The sequence below is a fragment of the Pseudopodoces humilis genome, chromosome 4 (genome assembly GCF_049639895.1).
Source record: "Pseudopodoces humilis isolate 2021_Gansu_Grassland_sample_001 chromosome 4, ASM4963989v1, whole genome shotgun sequence".
Taxonomy (NCBI): Eukaryota; Metazoa; Chordata; class Aves; order Passeriformes; family Paridae; genus Pseudopodoces; species Pseudopodoces humilis.
Window position 1 is genome coordinate 12,927,563 of NC_142203.1, and position 18,619 is coordinate 12,946,181.

At 41.2% G+C, this 18,619-nt stretch overlaps 1 pseudogene; it reads left to right on the forward strand.

Moving 5' to 3' along the window:
- Positions 1 to 362: 362 nt before the first annotated feature.
- LOC106628790 (uncharacterized) lies at positions 363 to 18,619 on the forward strand (annotated as a pseudogene).

The following is an 18,619-nucleotide window of genomic DNA, read 5'->3' on the forward strand; positions in this document are numbered from 1 at the left end:
GACTCATGGATAGTAACATCACTGAGTGTCAGATTGTGACATCTCCAGGGGATTTATTGTGACATCTCACTGCTTATATCTGGATGTCAGCAGAGCCTGGGCCAGTCTGGCTTGAGACAGAAATGGCCACCGAGAGAGACAGCAACTGTCCCATCTGCCAGGACTCCTGGAAAGACGTGGCTTCTGCTCTGCCCTGTCACCACCAATTCTGCCTGGGCTGCATCCTGCGGTGGACACACAGAAATCCCTCATGCCCACTCTGCAGGACACCGATAGAGACCATCAGGTTTTCTGAGCAGGATGAATGGGACTATGTAGAGCTGGTCATCACCTCCCCTGCAGAGTCACCAGGAGCCCATAGCATGGCAGGGAGAACTCCCAATCACGTGGAGGAAACCAGTATGCATGGCCCTGAGGTGTCCCCTCCGTCTTCTCCACAGGGAACACTGTCCCCAGATGAGCAGGGGCCTGCAGGGCCAGAGCGTGTGGGTGGCCTCCTGCCTGAGGAGTGGGCTGGACTATTCCAACAAAACCAGCATCTCCTGGAGCCTGTGCGGCCCTGGCTCTGTGAGAGGCTGGAGCGAATATGCCGGGGCCGGTGGTGGCTAGTTGAGGCTGCAGAGAGCTGCATCCTGCGCTACCTCTGCAGCTGTGGTCTGGATACAGAGGCCTTGGCCCAGAGGCTGCTGGTTTCCCTTGAGGGGCACACAGCACCGCTGATCCATGGCCTCATCGAGGTTGTTGCAGCCCAGTGCAGCGAGGAGGCCCAGAGGCTTCTGCATTCCCATACTGCTGGGGATGAGGACAACAGCCAAGCAGAGAGCACCAGCTCCAGCAGATCCAAGTCCAGCAGTTTCAGGTCCAGCAGCTCCCAGGAGAGCACTCCTACCAGTGGCTCCAATGTGGAGGAAGAAACTGGTACCTCAGAGGTCACTTACCATGGGGTTCCCAGCCACCCCCCACCTGTGCGCAACCCCACAGAGCGGGATCAGCCACAGAAGGAGCCGGAGCAGCCAGCAGTGGCTGGTCACTCTTCACAGGGTAGCAGCTGCAGCCCTTCTGCTCCCAGTAGGGCAGGGACTGACGGGTGACCTGGTGTGCCCAAAAGAGGAAGGCCCCCAGGTCCCTGGATTCTCCTCAGCCCAGCAAGAGGCCATGATGGAACTGACTTGACCCTTGCAGCCTTAAGGGAACCTTGGGCTGCAGACTAAAGACTAAATGAACATTTCAGAATAAATTGTGAACTTCATCTCTCTCTTCATTTCCCATTTCCCATCCAAGGCCAATGCAGACCACGATTCCTTTGGGAAATGACTTCACCTTTCCAGGTCTGACTTCCAGAAGGCATTTGTGAGATTTCCATTAGGTCAGTCTCACAGAGACAGGGGTCTGAATAAATCTATAAATGTTGGAGTCCCTTGCTAACCACTGTAACTGACTTTGACAAATGTGAGCACATTTGAAAATCTTGCTTCATATATTATTTGGCTTGTGAAAGGAATATTTGAATTAAGAAGCAAAAAACTATAGAGAAATATGATTCCATTAAAGTTCTTAGTTCTTGCAGTTTTATGAGCTAATTTGAAATAAATTGTTCAAGTCTGTAAGTACCTAAACCAGAACCCAGAAGTTGCTAGGCAGCAGTGCCTTTGCTCTGCAAAGACGCTGCTGTGAATGTGAGGTAAAGGGCAAACACTCTTACAATGGCTGAGTCAGTTGTTCTGACAATCAGCATAAAAGGTGTTTTTCAATGATCTCCAGGGCCAGGAGGCCAATATCTGACAGACAAGGCAAAATTAAAGATAAATGGTGACCAGAAGTTTAGTGTTATTTTTGACACTAGAAGTTACTTAAATTTGCAATGGCAACCCACCTCATCTCACACAGAACAATGCATGCTACGCACAACTGGACAGAATCCACTTGAAATAATATATTATCTGCTGTATTAGTAACTAGTGACAATGTGCCCCATCTCCACAGCAGCAGTGCATTATATATTATACAAAATAAAGTAACCTTTTAATCTCTAATGCTGTGGCTGATCATTTTGTTATATTACACTGTAATTATTACATATCAAGTTGTTCACTCAGGTGGAATAATTGACAAGGATGAGAAGTTTTTTAATCTTTCTTCTCTCCTCCTCTCAGAGTCTTTCTGCACATTTCCTCCAACCCTTCTCTCCTTTGTCATGCTCAAGTGTGTTTTCAGGTCCTGAAAACCTTGATTTTAATGTTTAACTTCACAGATACTGGTTGCTTATTTTTGTTGCACCTGACAGGCACAGGATACCACAACACAAGATGCAAAAAAGTCATGGTGAAAAGCTTACACTTAGAGCAGCTTGTGCATAAAGGGAACTGCACATATAGGAAGGAAGGCTTTTATTTTATCTGGAAACCAGTGGGAGCTGCAATTCAATATATGACTTTTGACCTGGACGTCTCTGAAGTCAGACTTCAGGATACCTCATTTTAATATTGAGGAATTCCTTCACAAAATGGATCTACCCTGGAGCTGTTGGTCCTAGAAGTGCATAGTGCCTTGGAGCAGTGTTTTGGGGGTTGAGATCCCCAGACCCACAGCTTCCTCATCTGTCAGGCTCTGACAACCTCAAGTGACAGTCAGGCTCCAGTTTCTTTGTTACTTGTTTTTTGAAAATCTCATGAGCTTCAGTTCTTTCTGGAATTGTCTTTTGGTTTCAAAAAGTCAGGCCATGTTAAAAATCCGTGGCCGGCTGTACAGGCCAGCATCATGGATTGAACAGCACATGTTTCCTCAAAGTTATTTTCACCCATTTTCAGTTTTTTTCCTCAGCAAAGATCAGTTCTTGAATGTTTTTTTATATGCATGGAGGCTTCACACAATTTTTAAAACAACTCTGCTGATTTTTTTCTTTAAACAAAAAAAATCCTACCTGACTGAAGAGATGTGTGACCTACAAACCATTGAATGAAGGAAAAAACACAGGATAGCAGCCCTTCATGCTTGTCTTGCTCTTCAGTTTGTTGCTATCCATTGTTTCTCTCTTTTGGAGATAGGCTAATGAATGGCAGGGTTTAGTAAATACTCGGTCTCACACAGTAAAACAATTCTTATTTTTTTCCATTCCATTCTGGGTCTGGGGGATTAACTGTACCAGAGAAGTCTTTTGTTGAAGGTGCCCATTCCTATTGACTCTGCTTTGGGTTTGCCATTTATGGACACACAGTTCTGTAAGTGCAACACCTTACCACGTCTCAGGGCCTTAGTTGAAAGTATCAGAATAAAATCTACAAGAGCACAGAAATTTAGGCAATTAATTGCTTTCCAGTTTCTTGGCATCCCAAATGAAAGTGTTTTCTGCAAAACCCACAACAGCTAGAAGAGAACTTCTCCTTTTGTGAGAAAGAGCTCCCAAATGTAAGAAAAGCTAAACAAAAAGGAAAACATAAAAACAAAAATCTCTTTGTTGAAGAGGTTTAAGAAATGGCTGATTGTTAGAGTCTGAGACACAGAGTGTGTGCCCTTGTTTCTGATACTTAGTTATAAGATCCAGAAAAACACTGAATTTCACATAACATGAAATTCATGAGTATGTTTTCATGGTGATACACGAGAACAAATGTTAAAGTTAGTTAGAAAAAACTAAAAGTGTAAGTGTGTAGATTAGAGAGTTTTCCTAAATCACTAAGAGAAAAAGTTAATTTAGAGAACAAGAGACAAGATGGAAGATTTAGGATGTTGTCTCTTGTCCCTTCTTCTTTCTTCTTCATGTTCTTCTCCTAGATGTTTTTGGGTAGCAGTAAATGATTGGACAGAAAATGCCACAGTGCAGCACAGAGGGTCATTGGGTCATTAAGAAAAATAATATACGTGTCTATTGTTAATTGGGTAAAAATAAGTATAAAGATAAAAGAACTGCATATTTCAGGACCATTTTGTGCATCAGACACGAAGTGTGCCACAAGGCCTTGTTGTACCATCAGAAGAAAGAAATGTACCAGATTGCAAAGATACAACCTTGTGCAGCCAGCCTAGAGAGACCTGTCAAGTTTTGTGATGACCTTCTAATAAACACGAGAAACAAGATTCTAACGAGCTCGGGAGTTTTCTTCTAATCATAAGAACTGAGATAAGCAGGGCTCCCCACGAGGGAGGATCGCAAAAGAATTCAGTCCAAAGGAGGCTGAGAAATTCAGGAAGAAAAAGCAAAATACAGAAGAAATGAAGCACAATCAGAGAAACAGAAAAAGGATTTTTTAGAGAAAAGTTACAGCTGATAAAGAATTATAACGGAAGCCTTTAGACAAGCTTTGCAACACTTACTAAAGCCCCATTCCAGCTGGGAGCTCACTGAGAGCCAGTGCCAGGATCTCATAATCTATAAAACTATGGGCAGCTTGAAAACCAGTTAGATAAATCCTTCCTTCCATCCTTCCATCCTTGAAACATTAAAAAAAAAAAACAAAAACAAAAACAAAAACAAAACCAAGCAATCCTTTTACCCCAGAGCAGCTTTTGGCAGAAACTAGCAAACATAATTAATCCAGCTGTATGCTGTATATATGATTTGTGCTATATCTAATGGAGCATTAAATGTGTTCCAGAGCACATGGGTTCTTAGCCACAAATCACCTGAGCCTGTGAAAGAAGATTTGGTAAAAATAGGCATGAGAAACAACAACATGAGCATCTTTGTGATAAAAATTCTTAGAGGTATAATCTAAATTTTTAGAGACAGCTTTTTTCCATGCCTATTTTGGTCCATTCCTGGATTTCACTGACTATTCCCCTGGCTTGATGCCAGCACCCAGAGAAACAACTCTGCTATAGCCTTCTCCTTAAAACCTTGAAGCAAGCACCAGCTCCTTGTCATCATGGCAATTCCCGTCTGTCTTCTCTGTTCCACCATTTGGCCTTGGGATCTCTGCAACAATCCCATCAAGTTCTGCAGACAGCAACAGAGTATTTATTCCCAAAGTTCTCTGTCAGTCACTGGACTAGCTCACTGTGAGTGACCAATGAACGTCTAAAATGGAAGGAGGTGCAGTGGAGACAGACAAAGGACATATGCTCAAGAAGCTCAGGAAATATTTCAGTGTGTAATCCTCTTCCTATCTTCTGGAAGAAGGATGCTCTTGTGCTTGTAAGCATCACAGAGGCACAGAAGACAGATGTTTATTTAGCTGAAAACTAAGTGAAAGGAAATGGAAGCTCACATGGATAGTTTTTACCAAAAAATTAACTGCTTTGCCCCTCTACAAACCTTAAATCTTTCTCTGCAAAGATTCGCCAAAGCACACTCTCTGTTCCTATTGATTGGCTGCTTTCAAGAATTGTCCCAGAAGAATGACACTGCCCATCCTTTTTTAGCTGCTCAGATCATATCCCTCTCTTCTTCCTTGCCCATGACTCCCTTGCTTTACTGTAACATTCTCAAAAAGACTTGTGGATTTTTGAAGTGCTGATATTAATCCAACCTATAAATAATACAGCATTTCAAAGAACACACTGGACCATAATATTTGCACATTATTTGGTCTAAATGACCTTCCTCAGATTTTTGTAGAGTCATTTTGGAATTTGATGCTTCAGCTGAATTCCTTGTCTTGAAAAGATTAAGTTTCTCATCATCTCAATAAAGATGCAGCCATTCCAGATCTTCTCAAGATGAAACCAGCCATGAGAATACTGCACATGCATGTGGATTGTCTAATCCTACAGAAAATTTATCCTGCTGAAAAACAATTGCTGTAATTGAACTTAAAGGCTGCTACATAAATCTTATTCTGAAGTATAAGTTTAATAAAATTATATGTAAAGCAAAACATGAATATTGACAAAGAGTCTTTGCAGTGCTATTCTACATATTTTGTGTTGATGACAGGAATTTATGTCGATTTTTTTTCAGTCCCCCAATTACAAAGAATGCTATAAAGCAAATTGTAACTGAATATTTTCAGCTCCTGCAAAACAGATTAAGCAAAATAGCAGAAAATTACATTTGATCTTCACGTCCAAAGCCAGGGTTTTACTTTAATGCTTAAAGTCAGAGAAGGTAGAGGGTGAAGGCCTGCTTGTTAAACATAAAGCCATAATGGGACTGTGCAAATTCATTCTGTTCCTTCCCCATCCATGAGATGGATATTTTCATACTCAAAATATCATTGAAAATTAAGGCCAAATTTCAGGAGACTTTATTTCAACCAGCTGTATTAAACCATTATAAAGACCATTATTGGTCTGGCTTAAGAAGTATCTGAACAAATGATAAACAGAAAATCTGCACGTTGAGAATGATACTTCCTTGAATAAGTCTGATTTTACAGATAATTCAGAAAGCTGGTTTGGGTTTGTTTGGTTTGTTGAAGGGAAGTTTCTGTCTTAAAAGAAGTGAAAAGACTTCACACTTTGTTTTAGTTAGCTCAAGGCAAACTGGTTTGAGGGGTCACTTGGCTACTACTGAGGACAGAGAGAATTCCTAGCATTTCCAAAATGTGCTTCCTTTACTTTCAGACTGATGAGAGGAAATACATAATCAAAGAAAAAAATGAAACCATTTTAATTCAGACATTGCTTTGCCCTCCATTTAGCCACAAAATCACACTCTTTCCTTCTCATTAGTACAAACACAGAAATGCTGACAGCCTTGTCTGGAGAAAAAGGAAAGCTGTCATTACCAGTCACCTCATCACAATGACAGCAGTCAGGGTTGGCAGAGCTGCTCTGCATTTAAGTCTCCAGCCATCACATTGACTTATTTTATTCACATTAAGTGAAAAACGCAAAATAAACACAATATTTACCTCCAAATGAGATGCTGTGAATTTAAATCTGCTTACTTGTTTGTCATCCAGGCATTTGTGCCAGTAACATGAATCCCCCAGAAGATTCCTTTTCACCCTAAAATAACTATTACTTTATTGGTCATTTAAAGTAAGTTATATATTTTAAATATCTGTGCCACTGAGCTCTGAAGATTTACATCTGCATTTCCTAGACAAATTCAACTGCCATTTTACATTTGTAATTCTGTCCTAAGGAAGCAAGATCATGTAAATCAAAGAGGTGAAAATACAACTTAAAGGTGAAGCTCTAAAATATTCTGTCCATTTAATTTGTACAGAATTCATTTGTAATTAAATTTAAAATTATTTAAATTAATTTGGAATTTAACGTGTAGGAAAATTTTGCACATTTCGTAACACACCTTTGTGATGGAGAATGGTCTTTTAAGGCTGGGTTAATTATGTAATAGATGATGTTAGGTGGCACTAGAGCACTCATTCAAATCCCTGATACATCGCAAACTCTGCTTTTAAAAATGGAATAATCCAGGCAGTCCCACCACAGGCTCTAAGTTCCATCCTTACAGTGCTTAACCTGAGCACTGTGCAGGACACACAGATAGCCTGCCCACTCCTGGAGGGTGTCTGATGCCAAGCTCACATCTTGGCCAATGACTTGTTTTTTTCTTTTCTGTTTCCATGGATCATTTCCCTGCAAACTCAGAAAAACAGAAATCCCTGTGCTGCTCTCTGGTTGGCAGCAGCTGTATGACCTGGGTGACCAGGAGGCTCCAGCTGCCATGTGCTGCTCCTCAAAACAGCTTCAGACACCATCCCAGTGACACTGAAAATATGTTCTGGATGCCTGAACACGGAAAGACTGATCTCACAGGGACAGGCTCCAGGGACGTGAGCCACACGAGGAGAACAAAAATACCAGGAGACATGGAAATTGAGGTGATGTCAAGCAGAAAAACTAGACAAACCACATTCAAATTCATGTTTTAACAGACTGAAAAGATACTCTGAAAGATAACATCAATTGTTAAATCTCTGATGTAGGAACTGGAAGTAAAAGAACAGATCATGTTAGTTTCATCTGGATCACTGCTTTCATGGATTTATTTTCACATTTCAATAATCCATAGTGTATTGATTTAATGAAGCCTCTCTCACATACAGATTCCAAACTGTAGCAAGGTGCTTAATCTTGTGCTTTTTATTAAAGAATTCCATCCATTGCTTAGGCACATTTTTCTGTCCATGAATCCAGAGGAAAACATGATGCACCACACAGTGAGATGTAAACTACATGTTATAAAGGTCTGGAAGGACAAAAGCTAGAGCCAGAAATACAAGTTAATTTTTTCACCTGAACTACAGACAATCAATTTCCAAAGGAGACCAAAGGCAGAAGACTCATTAAGCTGCCACTCACAAATTAGAGGTAAAACTGAAGAAGTGTGAGGGACTCAGTTTTGATTGGTAATTCCTGGCTTTGAAAGGGGCAAGGTGAAAATTCAGCCTGCCCTGATGTACCTCAAACTGAGCAACCTAATCCTGGTATGGATCCAAGTAACTATTCCTTGTGAAAATTTTGCTCATAAAAGCATCTGGCATTTCTTGGGATTTTACAATGCACATGCTTTCTTCAGAAGACACATGTGTTCCTCCTGGCTGGAGTGCAATCCAATGCCATAGAAGGGATTTCTTTTCATTCTTTTAAAAATAATTTCCTTTTTAATACTCACTTCATACATGTCAGTGCAGTTCGGGCTGCAAGTTAGTGAAGAGATTCAATCTCTTTCTGCCTTTAAAAATTTGAGGTGGCATTTTAGTAAATATCAGCTTGGTGAAAAGATTATTCTGTTGCTTGTGTTATTGCAAGTTTGGTATGGTTCCATAAAAGTGTTTTTTGTGTATGCCAGCACTTAGCTCATGGTTGAATTTAATCAATAGTAGTGGCTCTACTTTGTTGCAATTTAATAATATGAAGTCTTGGGAGAGAATAAAAGTTGCAATATGCAGAGTAGAAAGCAGTCAACATTATTTGCAATTTCCACATGGATCTCTTTCAGCTGCCTGAACTTAGTAGGTGATTTTTTCATCTTCCTCTCTGCTACCTCATGACAGCTCTCAAAGGACTAAAGAGCAGATGAGAAGTTTTTCTCCCCTCCCTTTTGTTTGTACAGAGACCATTTTAATAATTATTTTGTCAGGATCTGAGCCAGAATACTCTGGGAGCAGACAAATGGCAGCATGCTCCTAAGGAAGTTTACTGGCTTTCTGAGAACCTGGAATTAAGGCTTGTATATTTGCAATACAAACTATAAAAGAGAGTCATTCTTTAGCAGAGAGGACTCACAATAATAAAATAAAATTCTCCTCACTATTACAGTCAAAGCCAGAAAGAGAAGTCACCAACTCTCTGGGTTTTTTCTCCCAAAATCTTTTAGCAAAACACTGTCCAGTTCATGGAAAAAATTAATAGGATCTAATATTTCAAAAAGCAACAGCCTAAGTGAGATTAACAGATTTTTTTTTTCTATTTTTTTTTAATTAACTCCCTTTGCAGCTGAATTAGAATTTCATGTCAGAAATTCAGACATCCCTCACCTGGTAACTGTGAAATTAATGTGGTATTGCACATCTTATAGGTGTGTGCCCAATGAAATGGCTAAGGTGCTGTCAGGCATCTGTTCTGTTCTGTTCATTACCTTTGACCTTCCTTCTCCTTTGGTCATCTGCACAGATGAAATAATGAGCGCTGTGGTTTGAGCTCTGCCAGCATGGGGAAAGTCTCAGCCAATCCTCTGTATATGGGGAGAGAGGCTCTCTCTGAAGGGCATGTTACAGGTGTGCAGAGGTGTCCTAAGTCCTGCCCTGCAGAGGGATGACCACCTCTCCCCATGGCTGAGTGAGGACACAGCAGAACTTCAGGGGAAGCCCCAGGAAGACAAGAAGGCTGCACAGGGAATGGCCAGACAGCTCCCTGGAGCTGTGGCTTGACACACAGAACTGGAAGACAGCCTTCACCTGAGCAGTAATTTAGATAGTTGCTACACCACAACAGGACATTATAGACTCTTCTTACAAATATATAGAAACCTCCACTTTTTCACATACATTGACTTCCAACAACACTTGATATAAACACACATTTTATTAAAATGTCAAGTTTCAGTCCCTGAGGGTGCATTAAAAAGACTGACACAGAAATCACTGGCTCCAAGAAATTCCCTAAAATCTTTGTGAAATAAAAGAGGGAGAAAAAAGAGCAAAAAAGAAAAGGGAGAAAAAAGGCACAAAACACAAACTTGCCACACTTGGAGGCAGATATATTCCCCTCCTGAGCCCTTCCAATAATTCACTTCCATAATTCAAAAATGGTCACAAATTTTTAATGAGTGAAAAGCCTGCTTAACCTTCAGCAGCAAAAACATCCCCTTATCCTGTTTGTTTTATTACACAAATCTTCTAGTCACTTTAAAGTAGAGATGAAAAACAGAAAACTAAGACAAAGTTAAGCCTGTGTCTGAGGTCTCTTTTTATCTCAAGATGAAATAAGCACCTTGGGGAAGAGTCTTCTTAAAACATGAAATGCATTTCCTGGAGTATTGTCATGGTTTTAAAGCAGTAACTAAAAAAATTACTTATTTCTTGCTGTGAGATATGGATTAGAACAAGAGCAAAACAGGCTTAAAACTTAAAAGGAATAAAGGAAGTTTATTAACAGTCTACAAGAATAATAACACCAGAATGAACCTCCAGAAAACCCTTTTATCCCCCACTACCCTACCATTCCCTTGCTCACATGACAACATAGAGACAAAAAACTTTGGAACTTTGGTGGTTAAAACAGTCCCAGTTCCTGCTAGAGTCTTTTCATCAGTCTTTGTAGAGAAACAGAAGTCTTCTTCTGCTAATCTATGGAGTTTCTCACGAGAAAACTATTTCTATTATAGTTTTCTATTTCTCTGATGCCAGCTGCCTGGAAATCTGTCATCAGTTCACTCCTCCCATTTCACATCACTCTGAGGTCTGTATGGGCCATGAGTCTAGGGATGTCATTTTTTAAGGATGAGTTATTCAAAGGCAAAAGTCCTCTTCATCTGTCTCTGTGAGCTTCGTTGGAAAACAGTTTTCTCATTGCCCTCAAGGCCTCAAATCTTCACTTCACTCTGTTCCAGCACCTCACTGTATCACAATTACTCTACTTTTTGCTCAAAATCCATACTTTGAACACTCCATTCCTCCCAATATACTCTGTCATGAATTAAAGGAGTTTTTTTCAGAACACTATTTTCCATCTCCATAGCTTTAACAGAAAAATATTTCAGCTTATAAAGCATCTCCTTATTCTCTCCTCCCCATCAAAAACTTAACTCTTTTCTTCACTGTCTTCTTCATGTTGATTGTCTCTCTCTCTCTCTATCTCTCTGGGAAAAAGAGTAATCTGTACATTTTATCCAGGTAGTAAAAGAATTAAAGTCTTAGAGAAGCTGCAGATGTTCATGGCGTCAGGTTTCAGTCCAGCAGCAGAAACTACAAACTAACCCATGCTGGCCAGCTCAGTTTCTCTTCCCCCCCCCATCCCCCCCGCCCTCTGCAGCCTTGTCTGGCCTGGAGGGGGGGAGGAGGCCAACACAGAGCCTTGTTACCTTGTCAGAAGCCAGAAACCAAAGAGCACAAGAGAACTCTGGCTTTACATCTTAAGGTGGTGTTCACAAGTTGATCTCACTTTTCAATGGTCAAAACTGCTGTCAATTCTTAGAAGTGACCGATAATTGGTCAGGAGAAAAGACTCCCATCAGCCACCAGCAGCTTCAACTTCCTTAGCTCCCAAAACCATCTTAAAGGTAAAGTCACCCCATGACAAGTATCTGTGGCCTTAGTTTCCACAGGAAAGAGGGAATATCTTGGTGCTCTGAAATTCCAGCTACTGCCTGCATATTTAGACCTTTAAAAGTCCGATTCCAATTGAAAAGTAATATAAATTCATACTTTAAGAGGCACTTACACAAAAAAGGAGCAACACCCCTCCCAATAACAACACAAAAAAGTCCTGATGAACAGACTTCCATCTTTTTCCGTGTGGATTGTTAAGCACCAAAGTATGGCAGTGGACATCCTCCATTTGCACAGGTTTGAAGAGAGATCTCTGCAGCCTGAGGCAAAGCCATGTTGTGGTTGCACACAGCATCCTTGACTCACACCACCCAGCCCTAAAACTAGGAGAAGTGAGTTACAAGTGAAGAAAGAACTGCTTGGGTTGATGGCTCTCAGGAATGACAATATTCAGAGGCAAGAAAGGGATGATGACACAGCATGACCCACATGGTGATGGGTCCTGGGCTCTCTTGAGTTGTCACAGGGATCCTCTGGCCCTTGTACTCCTCTCTGTTGGGACAGAAACTCCAGCTCCTTCCTTGAGGCTGTGGGGAAGAGCACAAAGGCACTGGCTTCCAGAAACAGAGAAACTTGGGAAGTGGAGGGGAACTTGGCACTTTAGGCGAGTATCAGCAGGAGTGGATGCAGCTGGAGCAAAACATTCCTTTCTGTTTCTCCGTGAAGCAGGGACACAATCTATAGAGGAATGGCTAGAGAGCAAAGGTCATGTTCCCATGCAGCAGTTAGCTGGGAAAGAATTAGACAATGGAGTACAGTTGGTGTGAGATGTTGCAAAAGTCAGGAAGACCTTAGTGATAACTATTAACTGAGAACAGGACGCTGTGATCAGAAGAATGTGAATTCAGCATAGATGAGTGATCACAGGAATGTGGAACTAGGTGGAGTTGACCTTAAATGAAATATCCAATAATGAGCTTGCTTTTGCACTATGTATGAGCCTAATTATTGATGCTGTATAAGTGGTTTTAGAGTTACCAATAAATGAGACTTGCTGATCATTCATATTAAGTGCTGCATTTCTCCCGCTGAACTCATCAAATGGTGCCCGAACAACAGGGACCTTTGGAACCTTTGGGACTTTTGGGACCCTAGGGACCTTTGGGACATTCGGAACCTTTGGGACCTTTGGAACCTTTGGGACCTTAAAAAAATGGTGTCAGGGGACGGGTCCTCTGCAGCAAGGACAGCGAAAAGCAACAGCTGTGCTGCATTCCAGGCAACCTCACAGGAGAGTCCTGATCGCACAGCAACGGTGCCGCGCCCCAGGAGGAGAGTCCTGGCCGTAACGTGCGGCCGAAACCTTGTAGGGGCTGCAACAGCGCGTGCTGACGGTAAGATGGAAAGGCAAGCAGCATATGATTTATTTACCTGCTTTTTAGAAAAGCGACAGGTTAAAGATTTTGATTTGTGCAAGGAGCTTCCTGGACTTCTTGCTTATGGGTATGCTCAGGGTTGTTTTCAGAATCCCCATACAGTCCATGAATTAAGTGAGTGGTGAAAATTTGGAGATAAATTGTGGGAAGCTGTTTTTAATGATGATAAAACTGCTATAAAATTGGGAAAACTATGGTGGACAGTTCATAATGCTCTCTTGCAGTATCAGGCTGAACAGGCAGCTGCCACAAAGGCATCTGCAGCTATGTCAAAAAATAGATTATTAGAGGGAATTAATGAGTGTCCATTGCCACCCGCCACAAATACAGTAATTTTGACTCCCCCCACGCAGTCACTGACCCCTGCTGCAGCTGCTAATCCTTTTGTGACATCTCAAATTCCTTCACCTACTAACCTTGATTCTGGAACGGAGCCTTCGGCACCGTTACCATCCTCCCCTATGGGAAATAAATCTGTCCCTGGGGAAGGGCGTGAGTTAGGTGAGGCTATTGCACGGGAAAGAAGGGAGACATGGGCTACGTTGGCATGGAATATTTTGCAAGAGGGAGATCAGGAAATAGCAGACGCTGTATTAGAAGTAGCATGTCCGATTCAAAAATTAGTGCAAGCTGCATTTGACCAGATTAAAGAGCCAGGAGGTATTCCATCTTATATGGGTATTAAACAAGGGCGAGATGAGCCATTTAGAACATTTATTGATAAAGTGGCTACAGCTATAGAGAGGGCAGGTGTCCCTGAATATATGAGGGGAGCATTATTAAAACAATGTGCATTACAAAATTGTAATCCAGCAACCAGGTCAGTTTTAAATTCCCTAAATGCTAACTGGACTATTGAAGAGGCATTAGAAAGGATGTCTAATATACCGGTGGGGTTACAGGCAATGTTAGTCCAGGCAATTAAAGAACTAGCATCTAATCAGAGTCAGGTTTTAGCAGCTCTTGCACCCCTACAAGCGGCTACAATCAACAATGGCAGGATTCCAGCCTCCTGATTCAAATGTTTTCGCTGTGGCAACCTTGGACATATTCGGAAGGAATGTACTGTACCATCTATTTGCAGTCAGTGCTGGTCTAATACCCACGGTGATAGTGCTTGCCGCTGGAGATCGGGAAATGGGAAAGCCAGTGCGAGAAGCCGCCATTCCATGACACAAATAGCAGCTGCTGGAACATCAGTGCAACTTTCCTCCAGCCTGCCACAGCAGGGAGCCTCGGCCTGGACCTGGCAGCCTCAGTGACTGTGGATTTATTGACATCACAACCCTACAAGATTCCCACGGGTAATAAATGGAAAAGCTATGGGTGCAATAGTGTTGGGACGTTCATCTGCTAGTCTAATGGGACTGTTTATTTTACCTGGAGTAATTGACGTGGACTATTCTGGTGAAATATATATCATGGCATTTACGCTGGCACCACCAGCCAGAATTGATAAAGGACAGCGAATTGCACAATTGGTGCTGTTGCCACAATATACCCATCAGTTGACACCATTGAGAAATCAATTACGGGGTACAGGTGGATTTGGTTCTACAAGAGGACTTACATTACTTACTCTGGACTTAAACACTCGACCCAAGCGAACAGTTGTTCTCAATTATAACGGAGAATCCCACCAATTAGAAGGATTATTGGATACTGGGGTGGACTCAAGTATTGTTGCTCCACAATATTGGCCCCAGGAATGGCCTTTGTTGCCTAGTATGGTTACTGTTACAGGGGTGGGAGGTTTAACTTTAGCAAAAAGGTCTCCCCAAATCCAGATTCAATTAGATGGAAGGTCATCAGTTCTGTTTTGTCAATTGTTCCATTACCAGACAAGGTTCAATGTCTAATTGGACGAGATATTTTGTCACAACTTGGTGTTATCTTGACCAATGAGCACCCTTTAGAATAGAGACCATTGTTTGGACTTTCCCACTCCCACTTAAATGGATAATGCAGGAACCAGTATGGGTTGAACAATGGCCTTTAAAAAGGGAAAGTCTGCAACAAGCTCATCAATTAGTGCTGGAACAATATCAACAAGAACATTTAAAGTTGTCAGCAAGTCCTTGGAATACTCCTATTTTTGTTATAAAAAAGAAATCCGGGAAATATTGATTGCTGCATGACTTACGTGCAGTAAATGAACAAATGGAGCCAATGGGGGCACTACAACCTGGTTTGCCCAATCTTGCAATGTTACCAAAAGATTGGCCCTTGTTAATAATTGATTTAAAGGACTGTTTTTTCACTGTCTCACTGCATGAACAGGATACTTGCAGATTTGCTTTTACCTTGCCTTCATTAAATCAAGCAGAACCAGACAAGAGATTTGAATGGACAGTTTTACCACAGGGTATGCATAATTCTCCTACCTTGTGCCAGCTTTATGTTGATAATGCTTTGCAGCCGCTACGTGTTCGATGGCCTACAACTATTATTTATCATTATATGGATGATATTCTTTTTGCTCAGTCACAACCTTTTGCAGATAAACAAGTTAAAGACATTCAAACACAACTACTTCAGAATGGACTGGTTGTTGCACCTGAGAAAATACAGCTGTCATCCCCATGGAAATATCTCAGGTGGACTTTAACTGAGCAGTATGTTGTCCCTCAGAAACTGTCATTAAATATGTTACTTCATACTGTTCATGATGCTCCGCAATTGCTAGGAGATTTACAATGGTTTAAACCTGTTGTGGGTATTCCTAATGAACTTTTACAATCTTTACGCCCTTTCTTAAAAGGTACCGATCTTACAGCACCTATACAGGTCACCAGTGAACAACAAGAAGCTCTCAATAAAATAATGGACTGTATCCAGACAGGTGTTGTTCGTAGGCGAGATCCAGACTTGGACATTAATCTTACTGTATGGTTTGGACCTCAACATCTTATCGGTGCCTTAATGCAGCAACAAAAGAAAACAGGGGAGATATGGGCATTAGAGTGGTTGTTGCGTGTTCACTGATGCTGGAAAGAAATCTCGTACAGCTGCTGCTACATGCTACAAAATTCAGAAGGACAATGGAATCATCATATTATTCCAGCTCAAAAGGAGGACACATTACAAACTCTGGAATTGGTTGCTGTTTTTTGGGTTTGGGTGCAGTTTAAGGGTCCTGTTAATGTGGTAACTGATTCCTTTATGTTGCAGGAGTGAGTGAACGTATTGAAAATGCAGACATTAAGGAAGTAAAAACCCCTCGTTTATATGAACTGTTTTTGCAGCTTCAAAGAGCAATAAAGTTGAGGACTGCTGCCTTTGCTATTATCCATATTCGTAGCCACAAATGGGATGTAGGTTTAGGAGAAAGAAATGCTAAAGCAAACCGATTGGTTTATAAAGATCCAAAAACAGGTCTGTGGGGAAGTCCTAGCAAGGTACTCTATTGAGGACGTGGTTATCTTTGTGTGTCTACCCCCACAGGGCCTGTCTGAGTGCCGAGCCGATGGACTAAACCTGCTGATCCCAGTGATTTACCTTCAGCTGATCCAGAAAATTTAGCAGATACTTCTCGCTCTCTACCATCAACATAGAGACGGGATCTGATGAACTCTCACATGAAAATTTTGTGTACAGTACCAAATTGTGAATGTTATCCTTTTGTATGTTACATTTGTAAAGTGTGTAAAGAAAAGTGGTGGATGCATTCTAAGTGGGGTCGATCCCCAAGAAGGATTTGTACAGAGTGTTACAACTTTGAAAGAAAATTGACTGAGATTACATTACAAGAAGGTGTGCAAACAGGACAATTTGAAAAAGGATCTGATAGATGGTGGGAGATTTATGCTTTTGGGATAAATCCAGAAAATTGTTGTTATCATTCTATTACCCCTTTACCTAATATTATTGAAATAACCACAATACGTTGTCATAAGACACTGACACAAGTCAGGTGTGATATTCCAGGGGTAAAAAATAGAAATTGGGAGGAATTCTTAAAATGGCAGTCTCGAGAAAAAGGATCTTTCCCTGAAAGTTATCCCTGATGCCGAGAAGATGGAACACCCCGTGGTTCGAAGCAACCGAATCAACGGGCAAGGCAGAGGGGTAAAAGAAAAGGGAAGCAAGATCTCACATGGGATCCAGCCAAGGTGCTGGCTGAACTGCCACAATCCTTTTAAAGTCCTTAAAGGACTATCTCTGATCAGGTTGTTGTTGTGGTTTACCATGATAAAGGGAAATGAAGGGTTTTTGATTGACATGGATGAAAGACAAAATATGTGGGTAACGTGGGCTAATCAAACTGGACAGGATAATTTTTGCCTTTCAATGGCTACCCCTTCAGATCCTTTTCGAACTTGTTTAGTGGGCGCACCTTTAGATGATTCACTCAATGCCACGATGTTTAAAACCTGGACAAAGAATTGGAAAACACCCAAGGAAGCAAACAAAACATCATGTGAAATTTCATCAGGTAAATTCATGATCAATATCTGTGACACAGGTTTAATTCCAGCAAATCCCATTGGTGCTCAGAATTGGTACATTGCTACAGGTTTAAATGTTACCGGGTCAGAACCACAAGAGTTAAGACTATTAGGTTCTGCCCCTAGCAATTACTGTTTAACTTTTGTTAATCGGGCTAGGAAGGATCATGTGAAAAAGTCTCATGGGCCAAATGGTACAAATATTTCTCCACAAAATTTGCTATATTTGCAAAATAATGATGCATACTGTGGCAATTGGTCTCACAAAGTAAATTCTAGCAGTACACCTCTACAATTACCACCTGGTATTTTTGTAATTTGTGGAGATCGTGCATGGCAAAGACTGCCAGCAAACATTTATAGAGGGCCTTGTTACTTTAGGAAATTGACACTGTTTGCACCCACTATACAGCAACTATTAGGAACCAATAGAACCAGGTTACGAACAAAGAGAAGTGTGTTCCAATTGGGGCCAGAATTTAAAGATAAGGTTGGACTTTGGGAACGTCCTACAGTGATTGTGTCATCTATTTTTACACCTGGAGTATCTAGTGCCCAAGCCTTAACACAGTTACGATGACTGGCATGTTGGACAGGAAAACAGTTTAATATTACATCAAAGGTTTTGTCTGATTTGCTTTTGGATATGAAGAGTGTTAGGCATGCTGTATTGCAGAATAGAGCTGCTATTGAGTTTTTGCTATTAGCACAGGGCCATGGCTGTGAGGATTTTGATGGGATGTGTTGCATGAATCTTTCTGACCATTCAGTGTATATTTATGCTCGTCTTCAACAACTACAGAACAATATGAAAAAATTAACCATGGAAACAAATCCCTTAGACTAATGGTTTCAATCCCTAGGTCTCACAGGATGGTTAGAAAATTTGGCACAAATGGCAATTGTTGTTATATTGATCATCGTGATTGTGTTACTGTTTATTCCTTGCATACTGCAATGCTTGCAAAACATGGTAAAGAAGGCTACTTCTACAGTTTTGTTAGTACAAAAAGAAAACAGGGGAATTATAGAGGAATGGCTAGAGAGCAAAGGTCACGTTCCCATGCAGCAGTTAGCTGGGAAAGAATTAGACAATAGAGTACAGTTGGTGTAA